This window comes from Aethalodelphis obliquidens, unplaced genomic scaffold, assembly GCF_003676395.1.
Source record: "Aethalodelphis obliquidens isolate GAN/ISIS:26980383/991018 unplaced genomic scaffold, ASM367639v1 scaffold127, whole genome shotgun sequence".
Lineage (NCBI taxonomy): Eukaryota > Metazoa > Chordata > Mammalia > Artiodactyla > Delphinidae > Aethalodelphis > Aethalodelphis obliquidens.
Window position 1 is genome coordinate 1,500,938 of NW_020838071.1, and position 11,373 is coordinate 1,512,310.

Consider the following 11,373-nt stretch of genomic DNA (forward strand, 5'->3'; position numbering starts at 1 on the left):
TTATAGTTACATTGCTTTCTCTGCAAAACAGTTCTTTCACTTAATTAGAGCTCACAATTCATAGGTACTAGCTTCTTTCTAGTATCTCCTAAACTTCATATTTATGTTATTGCTCAGCTTATATTCCATCATCCATTATTTTAATCACCTTTTCCCTAGTATATGTAAATCTCTTGGCTCAACTCCCATTTTGGCTGAGTGGAAAACCTCTAATCTGATTAAATTCAACTCTTAGCCTACTCTAGCGCCGCACCTGGGAAGCTAATTGCGCTGGCGACAAACACAAAACCAGGCTGTGAGGTTTCACTTTATAACCACTAATCCCAACTGAGTCCTGGTGTTTGCCATTCCTGCTGTGTTCCTGCATGCATTCACTTTCTTTCGATTTGAGATTAGTGTCACACAGCTTCTCTTCTCCCCTCAAAACTCCAGTCCTTCCTCCTCCATCTTCACTCTAAGGTTACAGATATATTAAGTGACCTATTAAGACATTTCCACTTGGATGTCTACTAGACATCTCAAACTTAACATGTCCAAAAAAAGAACTATTGGTTTCCCTGTAACCTATCCCTCCTGAAGTCTTTCCTGTCTCAAGAAATGAAAATTCCATCACTTCAGTTGCTTATGCCAAAAACCTTAGCATTATCATTTATCGTGTTCAATCTCCTATTCTACATGCAATCCGTCAGCAAATTTTGTTAACTGTACCCTCAAAAGTATATGTTAAGTCTGATCATTTCTCACCATTCTTCTACTGCTCTTCCCGCAGCCATACTTCGTTCCTGGGGGGTTTTTTTTGAGCATGCCAAGCCATTCCTAACTTAGAGTCTCTGTACTTGCTGTTTTCTCTGTTTAGAATACACTTTTTTTCTGGATTTTTCACATGATTTTCTTCCGGAGTCCCTTATATCTTTGCTCACATGTCTCCCTATCGGAGAGGTCTTTTGGGACTTCCCCATATAAATGAGCAGCCCCAAAACATTGTACGCTGTCTTACTCTACCTTATCTATTTATTTTATTGTCAGTGTCACCTCACTAGAATGTAAAACCCATGAGAGGAAGGACATTGTCTATTTTATTCACTGCTGTACCCCCAAGGCCTAGAAAAATCCCTGGCACAAAGAAGGCCCTGGCACTCAATAACTTTGCTGAAGGAAAGATTGAATGAGCTACCCATGTCTCATCAAGTCTTTCAGATGACACTATTTGGACTGAGCAAATATATTCTGGAGTCCCAAAACACTTTGGTTGGCTAAAAAGCCATGCAGAGGATTAAAAGCTACATTTGTTGTACCAGTGTTTATAAATTTTATCTCTTTTGTGACCTAGTTATGAATACTTTTGTATTGGTACCTATACAATACCCATAATTATTTGTTAAGTGCCTTTCATATGCCAGGAAAAGCACTTGACACTGTAGGGAATGTAAAGTACAAAACATAGTTACTGCTTCTAAGAATTTTTTTTTTTTTTTGAGAGAATATTTATTTACCTATGTGCCCAGGAGTTTGGCCCCTAAACTTAAATATCCAGCATGGAGCTTTGGCCCTCCCACACGAGGGTGGATGCAGGAATGGGTCCTGGAGCCCTTGTCTAGGGCAGTAGAACCCAGGAACCAGAGATGGGATGCACCTGAGCCAGCGGCTGCTGATAGCAAAAGGTGAAAAGGTGGTGGGAACCAGGAACTCATCCCAACCGGAAAGCTGCCGAAGGTTGGTCAAGCTTGGGTGCACACATGTGGGAGAATTGGAAGTCCAGTGCCATGTGCAAAGGCTGGAACCCAGGTGTCCGCCCCAGTGCCAGCTAACTCAAGACAGGAGAGAGGGGGTGGTGGCAGTTTTGCCATCAAGAGGCCCAGGTCTTAACACTCCTGTGAGGTGTGGTGGTAGGGGGGAAAGTGGGCACTATAGTCTGAGTACTTGCTTACTTGCTGAGGGATGCATCCCCCAAGGCCAGCTCTTCAGAGGCTGGTGTGGAAGGTGCCCTGCAACCACTGGTCATGGGCATAGTGCGTCTGGGGCACAGTGAAGGGTGGCGGGTTGAGGGGCAGGCTGGTATCAGGAGGCTCGTCGTCATTAGGGCCAGTGTCGGGTGGGTAGGAGCTGAGTGTAGGGAGGGCCAGTCTTGTCACAGGTGCTTTCAATAGTTCAGGATTGACTCGTACAGCGCCCCCAGCTGGCACAGCAGGGACGCGTCCGCCCACCGCCGCCTAGGGCAGCGCGGCAGGCGGGGTCAAGGTGGGCGGCGTACAGGGGCTGGTCCCGGACGCCGGAGGCTTGGGCCCGCTGGTTGCGGCTGCGGCTGCGGCTGCGGCTGCGGCTGCGGCTGCGGCTGCGGCTGCGCCCCAGCTCCGGCCACGAGCCCCGCGCGGTGAGCAAACCTATGAGGCCGCGCGGTAGCGGCGGGAGCCTGGCCCGGACGCAGCTCGCGCCGACCGGCGCCTCGGCCAGGAGCAGCCCGTCATGGCCCGGCGGATGAACTTCTATGCCGCCTCCTTCCCTCCAGCGCTCCGCCAGGTAAGAATTTTTTAATGCATTAAGGAAGCGTAAGACATACAGACACGTAGGGTTCAAGAATGCAAGGTATCTTAAAACAAATCTGTAACAAGGTGATATAGAAACTCCAGCCAGGTAGAAAGGTCTTCCATCATAGTAACATATGAGCCAGACCTTGAAGGTTCAGTAGAATTTTCTAATTGGAAACAGATGATACTTAATTGACCGAGGCCTTGTACTGCTGGTGCAGAGCAGAAAAGTTGACTGACGAAGCACACCTGTGAGCACCAGGACAGCTTGTGGATGTCAGAGTCTGCTTTGCTCTTTCTCACTACTCAGACAGCTCTTTCCCAGATCCTCTAAACCAGGGGTTGGCGGACTATGGTCCACAGGCGGCCTGCCGCCTGTTTCTTTTTTTGTTGTTGTTGTTTGTTTGTTTGTTTTAAGTAAACTGCTATTGGAACGTAGCCCCTCTTATTTGTTGCCTATTGTCTATAGATGCTTTAATGCTACAAGGGCAGAGCTGAATAGTTGTGAGAGTTGTATGGTTTCATAAAGCCTAAAATATTTACTGTCGGGTAATTAACAGAAAAAGTTTGCTGAGCCTTGCTCTAAACAGTAGCAAACATGAGTGCCTTCAGTTTCACCTCAGGTTCTTATGTTATCATCTTTCCTCCAATGCATAGTGATATGGTTCATAAAATTATTGATGGAAGCTTTCTCCCAGTTGCAGTTAAGAACTGTTGTATACATGTTTAAATGCATGCAGTTCATATGTATAACTCTTCCTGCTTCATTAGAATGACACTCGTCCCACAGTTTTAATAGAGCTAATTAGTCTTCACAGAATAACAAGTGTTAACCACTTTATGCAAAACGCTTTCTTTTTAATGGTTTCTTAGACTTTAGTCTAAGTCTCTTAGTCCTACCAGCATAATTCATTTTCTCCAGTAACCTGCATATCTTTGAAAACATAGCTGATTTTCTCTGATCAGAGAAACTGACAAGGATCACAGGAATCTGGTCAATTTCTCTTAGCAGTCAGCTCCAAGTGTTAAAGACTTTGAAAGACACGATTACCAATTTCCTACAGAAGCTCTTCACACCACGATAAGAGAGTGGAGGTGGAAGTTGAGAAAGAAAGTGGTGAGAGGAGCAAAATGAGTGAAAGACTGAAAATAGCAGTGCTACAGAAAAGATGGGAAATAATAGCACAAAGGAAACAAAGGCTAAGGTGAATTTATAATGTGGAAGGATATGTCCTACATCCTTTGTGTTGCTTTACTTTTGCTAGCTAAAATGTTTCAGAACCTGTTGTGGCATCCAACCTCAATTTGATTAGCATTATCTTAAGAAAGGGCTAAGTACCCAGGAAACGAGAAAATTTACAGCATGAAATATATAGTGGAAAATGATAGCAATAGGTTGTTTTTTAATATATGGTAGGCATAAAATTAGTAACAGTAGATTAGGGATGGGCTGTTCCTAGTGGTTATGTTGAGAAAATGTGTAGGATGGCCAACAATTTAAGTGGACATGATATGAAAAGGTTAATTCAGTTTGAGTGTAGAGGGGGAGTCTGAGTGTTTAGAGAAGATACATGGGTGACAGCTGATAAATATGTGGCTGAGCAGATAATGAATCACTGTTGAGAAAGGAACATTTAAAGAGGGTATAATAAAGGGTCTTTCCTTTCATTATTAAATGAAAATTGTTCTGTTCACAAAGGTTTTTAATTTCTGTAATGCAAGACAGACCTGAAGTATATTTGCCACTTAAATTTAGGTCAGCATATAATCTTCTGGGCATAAAAAGAAATATATACTTTTGTGCATCTCTGAAACCAATTTGGGAATTTCACATTGAGAGGGGCTCCTGGGAATACCATATGCTATATAAAATTTTCAAACTCAAAAAAGAACCCCATAAGGGACTTCCCTGGTGGTCCAGTGGTTAAGAGTCTGTGCTTCCACTGCAGGGGACATGGGTTCAATCCCTGGTCGGGGAACTAAGATATCCTGCATGCTGTGTGGCTTGGCCCAAAAAAACCCAAAATACCAAAAAACCAAAAAAAAAAACCCCATAGCTGATAGTTAATTTCTTAACATAATTTTTAGCCCTCTACATTTCTGGATTTCTTGAGCACTTGTAAGTTCCAAATTACTAAAAAGTGAATGTAGGGAATGTGGGGGACACTGGAGAACTATGACTTCCACAGGCTGGTCAAATAGCCTTTGAGTATTTGGAAGTGTGGTAAGATTATTCTTTTCTTTTAATACCAGCTTTATTGGAGCATAATTCACACACCATAAAATTTACACATTTAAAGTATACAATTCAGTGGTAATTAGTATATTCACAGAATTGTGTGGCTATCAGCACGAATTCCACAACATTCTCATCACTCCAAAAAGAAACACAATGTCCATTAGTGGTCACTCCGCTTGCTCCCCATTTCTTAGCCCCTGGTAACCACTAATCTATTTTCTATCCCTCTAAATTCCCCTGTTCTTGACATGGCATATAAATACAATCATATAATATGTGGACTTTGGTTTCTTTGATTTAGCATAATATCTTCAATATTCGTCAATGTTGAAATAGGTATCATTACCTCATTCCTTTTTATGGCCAAATTATATTCCATGGTATGGCTATACTACCTTTTGTTTATCCATTCATCAGTTGATGGCCATTTGCATTTGTTCCACCTTTTGGCTGTTGTGAAGAATGCTGCTATAAACATTCATATAGAAGTTTTTGTATGGGTAAGTTTCCTTATGTATGTATGTATGTAGTTTTTACTATAGAAAAAGTTACGTAATAAAACAAAAGGAAACGTTAGAACTTCTAATACAGATCAAGGTGCTCTGAAGGGATGTGGCAGTAAATATATAGATTATAATTGCCCCACACTTCCCTAGTCTTATCCTCAACATTTTTTTTTTTTTTTTTGTCCTCAGCTTTATTGAGGTATAATTGACAAATAGGAATTGTATATATTTAAGGTGTACAACTGTTTGGATATATGTGTACATTGTGTAATCATCACCACAATCAAGCTAACTAACATATTCATCACCTCACATTGTTACAGTTTGTTTTTAACCTCTTACCAAATTGCAGGTATACAATATAGTATTGTTAACTATAGTCATCATGCTCTACATTAGATCTGCAAAATTTACTCATCTATTTTTTTTTTTTTCTTTTTTTTTTCCCGGTACGCGGGCCTCTCACTGTTGTGGCCTCTCCCGTTGCGGAGCACAGGCTCCGGACACACAGGCCCAGCGGCCCTGGCTCACCGGCCCAGCCGCTCTGCGGCATGTGGGATCTTCCCGGACCGGGGAATGAACCCGTGTCCCCTGTATCAGCAGGCGGACTCTCAACCACTGCGCCACCAGGGAAGGCCTACTCATCTTGAGTAACTGAAACTTTGTACTCTTTTGACCAACATCTCCCAATTTCCACCCCCTCCCTGCCCCGGCAGCCACCATTCTACTCTCTCCTTCCATGGTTTGACTATTTTAGATTCCATGTATATGCCACATATAAAATTCATGTACTATTTGTCTTTCTCTGTCTGGCTTGTTTCACTGAGCATAATATCCTCCAGGTTCATCCATGTTGTCACAAATGGCAGGATTTCCTTCTTTTTTAAGGCGGAATATTCCATTGTGTGTGTACTATATTATTTGTATTCATTAATTGGTGAACATTGAGATTGTTTTTGACTCTTGGCTATGGCAAATAATACTGCAATGAACATGAGAATGCAGATAACATCTTGGAGATACTGATTTCATTTCCTGTGGTTATATACTCAAAAGGGGGATTGCTGGATCATAAGGTAGTTCTATTTCTAATCTTTTGAGGAGCCTTCATACTATTTTCCCTAATTGCTGTATCAGTTTACATTCCCAATAACAGAAAATAAGAGGTTCCCTTTTCTCCATAATCTCACCAACCTTTGTTATCTTACTTTTTCGATAAATGACCATTTCAACAGGTGTGAAGTAATAGCTCATTGAGGTTTTGATTTGCATTTCCCTGATGCTTAGTAATGTTGAGCACCTTTTCATATACTGTTTGTCATTCTTATGTCTTCTTCAGAGAAATGTCTATTCAGGTCCTCTGCCCATTTTTTTTTTAGTGGATTTTTTTTAACATCTTTATTGGAGTATAATTGCTTTACAATAGTGTGTTAGTTTCTGCTTTATAACAAAGTGAATCAGCTATACATATACACATACCCCATATCTCTTCGCTCTTGCATCTCCCTCCTACCCTCCCTGTCCCACCTAGGTGGTCACAAACCACCAAGCTGATCTCCCTGTGCTATGCGGCTGCTTCCCACTAGCTATCGATTTTATATTTAGTTTTACTATATTTACGTTTGGTAGTGTATATATGTCCATGCCACGCTCTCACTTTGTCCCAGATTACCCTTCCCCATCCCTGTGTCCTCAAGTCCATTCTGTAGTAGGTCTGCGTCTTTATTCCCATCCTGACCCTAGGTTCTTCATAACCATTTTATTTTATTTTATTTTTTTTACATTCCATATATATGTGTTAGCCTACGGTATTTGTTTTGCTCTTTCTGACTTACTTCACTCTGTATGACAGTCTCTAGGTCCATCCACCTCACTACAGATAACTCAATTTCGTTTCTTTTCATGGCTCAGTAATATTCTATTGTATATATGTGCCACATCTTCTTTATCCACTCATGTGTCGATAGACACTTAGGTTGCTTCCATGTCCTTGCTATAGTAAACAGAGCTGCAATGAACACTGTGGTCCATGGCTCTTTTTGAATTATGGTTTTCTTCAGTGATCACTTCGTTATTAGGTAGTGTATTGTTTAGCCTCCATGTGTTTGTATTTTTTCCAGATCTTTTCCTGTAATTGATATCTAGTCTCATAGCGTTGTGGTCGGAAAAGATACTTTATACATTTTCAGTTTTCTTAAATTTACCAAGGCTTGATTTGTGACCCAAGATACGATCTATCCTGGAGAATGTTCCATGAGCACCTGAGAAAAATGTGTATTCTGTTGTATTTGGATGGAATGTCCTATAAATATCAATTAAGTCCATCTTGTTTAATGTATCATTTAAAGCTTGTGTTTCCTTATTTATTTTCCTTTTGGATGATCTGTCCATTGGTGAAAGTGGGGTGTTAACGTCCCTTACTATGAACGTATTACTGTCAATTTCCCCTTTTATGGCTGTTAGTATTTGCCTTATGTATTGAGGTGCTCCTATGTTGGGTGCCTAAATATTTTACAATTGTTATATCTTCTTCTTGGATCGATCCCTTGTTCATTATGTAGTGTCCTTCTTTGTCTCTTGTAATAGTCTTTATTTTAAAGTCTATTTTGTCTGATATGAGAATTGCTACTCCAGCTTTCTTTTTTGGTTTCCATTTGCATGGAATATCTTTTTCCATCCCCTTACTTTCAGTCTATGTATCTCTAGGTCTGAAGTGGGTCTCTTGTAGACAGCATATATATGGGTCTTGTTTTTGTATCCATTCAGCCAATCTGTGTCTTTTGGTGGGAGCATTTAGTCCATTTACATTTAAGGTAATTATCGATATGTATGTTCCTATTCCCATTTTCTTAATTGTTTTGTGTTTGTTATTGTAGGTCTTTTCCTTCTCTTGTGTTTCTTGCCTGGAGAAGTTCCTTTAGCATTTGTTGTAAAGCTGGTTTGGTGGTGCTGAACTCTCTCAGCTTTTGCTTGTCTGTAAAGATTTTGATTTCTCCATCAAATCTGAATGAGATCCTTGCTGGGTAGAGTAATCTTGGTTGCAGGTTTTTCTCCTTTATCACTTTAAATATGTCCTGCCAGTCCCTTCTGGCTTGCAGAGTTTCTGCTGAAAGATCAGCTGTTAACCTTCTGGGGATTCCCTTGTGTGTTATTCGTTGTTTTTCCCTTGCTTTTAATATGCTTTCTTTGTATTTAATTTTTGACAGTTTGATTAATATGTATCTTGGCGTATTTCTCCTTGGATTTATCCTGTATGGGACTCTCTGTGCTTCCTGGACTTGATTAACTATTTCCTTTCCCATATTAGGGAAGTTTTCAACTATAATCTCTTCAAATATTTTCTCAGTCCCTTTCTTTTTCTCTTCTTCTTCTGGGCCCCATATAATTTGAATGCTGGTGCGTTTAATGTTGTCCCAGAGGTCTCTGAGACTGTCCTCAGTTCTTTTCTTTCTTTTTTCTTCATTCTGCTCTGCAGTAGTTATTTCCACTATTTTATCTTCCAGGTCACTTATCCGTTCTTCTGCCTCAGTTATTCTGCTATTGATCCCATCTAGAGTCTTTTCATTTCATTTATTGTGTTGTTCATCATTGTTTGTTTCATCTTTAGTTCTTCTAGGTCCTTGTTAAATGTTTCTTGCATTTTGTCTATTCTGTTTCCAAGATTTTGGATCATCTTTACTATCATTATTCTGAATTCTTTTTCATGTAGACTGCCTATTTCCTCTTCATTTGTTAGGTCTCGTGCGTTTTTATCTTGCTTCTTTATCTGCTGTGTGTTTTTCTGTCTTCTCATTTTGCTTAACTTACTGTGTTTGGGGTCTCCTTTTTGCAGGCTGCAGATGCATAGTTCCCGTTGTTTTTGATGTCTGTCCCCAGTGGCTAAGGTTGGTTCAGTGGGTTATGTAGGCTTCCTAGTGTAGGGGAGTAGTGCCTGTGTTCTGGTGGATGAGGCTGGATCTTGTCTCTCTAGTGGGCAGGTCCACGTCTGGTGGTATGTTTTGGGGTGTCTGTGGCCTTATTATGATTTTAGGCAGCCGCTCTGCTAATGGGTGTGGTTGTGTTCCTGTTTTGCTAGTTGTTTGGCATAGGGTGTCCAGCACTGTAGCTTGCTGGTCATTGAGTGAAGCTGGGTGCTGGTGTTGAGATGGAGATCTCTGGGAGATTTTCGCCGTTTGATATTATGTGGAGCCTGGAGGTCTCTTGTTGACCAGTGTCCTGAAGTTGGCTCTCCCACCTCAGAGGCACAGCACTGACTCCTGGCTGCAGCACCAAGAGCCTTTCATTCACACGGCTCAGAATAAAAGGGAGAAAAAGTAGAGAGAGAATTAGTAGAAGTAGGAAGAAAGAAAGAAAGGAAGGAAGGAAGGAAGGAAGGAAGAAAGAAGGTAAAGTATAATAAAGTTATTAAAATTAATTATTAAGAAAAAAATTTAAAAAAAAATGGACAGATAGAACCCTAGGACAGATGGTGGAAGCAAAGCTATACAGACAAAATCTCACACAGAAGCATACACATACACACTCACCAAAAGAGGAAAAGGGGAAAAAATCATAAATATTGCTCTCGAAGTCCACCTCCTCAATTTGAGATGATTCGTTGTCTATCCATGTATTCCACAGATGTAGGGTACATCAAGTTGATTGTGGAGATTTAATCCGCTGCTTCTGAGGCTGCTGGGAGAGATTTCCCTTTCTCTTCTTTGTTCTCACAGTTCACAGGGGCTCAGGTTTGGATTTGGCCCCGCCTCCGCGTGTAGGTCGCCGGAGGGCGTCTGTTTTTTGCTCAGACAGGATGGGGTTAAAGGAGCCGCTGATTCGGGGGCTCTGGCGCACTCAGGCCGGGGGGCGGGAGGGGCACGGAGTGCGGGGCGAGCCTGTGGCGGCAGAGGCTGGCGTGACGTTGCACCAGCCTGAGGCCCGCCGTGCGTTCTCTAGGGGCAGTTGTCCCTGGATCCCGGGACCCTGGCAATGGCGGGTTTCACAGGCTCCCCGGAAGAGGGGTGTGGATAGTGACCTGTGCTCACACACAGGCCCCTTGGTGGCGGCAGCAGCAGCCTTAGCGTCTCCCGCCCGTCTCTGGGGTCTGTGCTTTTAGCTGCGGCTCGTGCCCGTCTCTGGGGTCCGCGCTTTTAGCCGCGGCTCGCGCCGTCTCTGGGGTCCGCGTTTGTAGCCGCGGCTCGCGCCCATCTCTGGAGTTCTTTTAAGCAGCGCTCTTAAACTCCTCTCCTCGCGCACCAGGAAACAAAGAGGGAAGATAAAGCCTCTTGCCTCTTCGGCAGCTGCAGACCTTTTCCTGGACTCCCTCCCGGCTAGTCATGGTGCACTAACCTCTTCAGGCTGTGTTCGCACAGCCAACCCCAGTCCTCTCCCTGCGCTCCGACCAAAGCCTGAGCCTCAGCTCGCAACCCGGCCCCCTCCGGCGGGTGAGCAGACAAGCCTCTCGGGCTGGTGAGTGCCGGTCGGCACCGATCCTCTGTGCGGGAATCTCCCCGCTTTGCCCTCCGCACCCCTGTTGCTTGCTCTCCTCCGCGGCTTCGAAGCTCCCCCGTCCGCCTCCCGCAGTCTCCGCCCGCGAAGGGGCTTCCTAGTGTGTGGAAACCTTTCCTCCTTCACAGCTCCCTCCCACTGGTGCAGGTCCCGTCTCCATTCTTTTGTCTCTGTTTTTTCTTTTTTCTTTTGCCCTACCCAGGTACGTGGGGAGTTTCTTGCCTTTTGGGAGGTCTGAGGTCTTCTGCCAGCATTCAGTAGGTGTTCTGTAGGAGTTGCTCCACGTATAGATGTATTTCTGGTGTATCTGTGGGGAGGAAGGTGATCTCTGCGTCTTACTCTTCCGCCATCTTCCCCTCCGCCTGATAAAGAGAAATTTTATATCAGAGGATAAGTTCCTGATAGTTCATGTGTTTCAACATAGTTCTGGAGCATGTTTATCTCACACCATCTAGAAAGGCGATATGTAGTACGGAAGAGCATGAGATTCCTGAACCAGACACCTGGTCTTTCACTCCCAGCGCTACCATTTACTAGTTGTGTAATCTTGGGTAAAATCCGTAACCTCTTTGTGCCTCTTTTCTTATCTGTAAAATTGTGATGATAATAATACCTA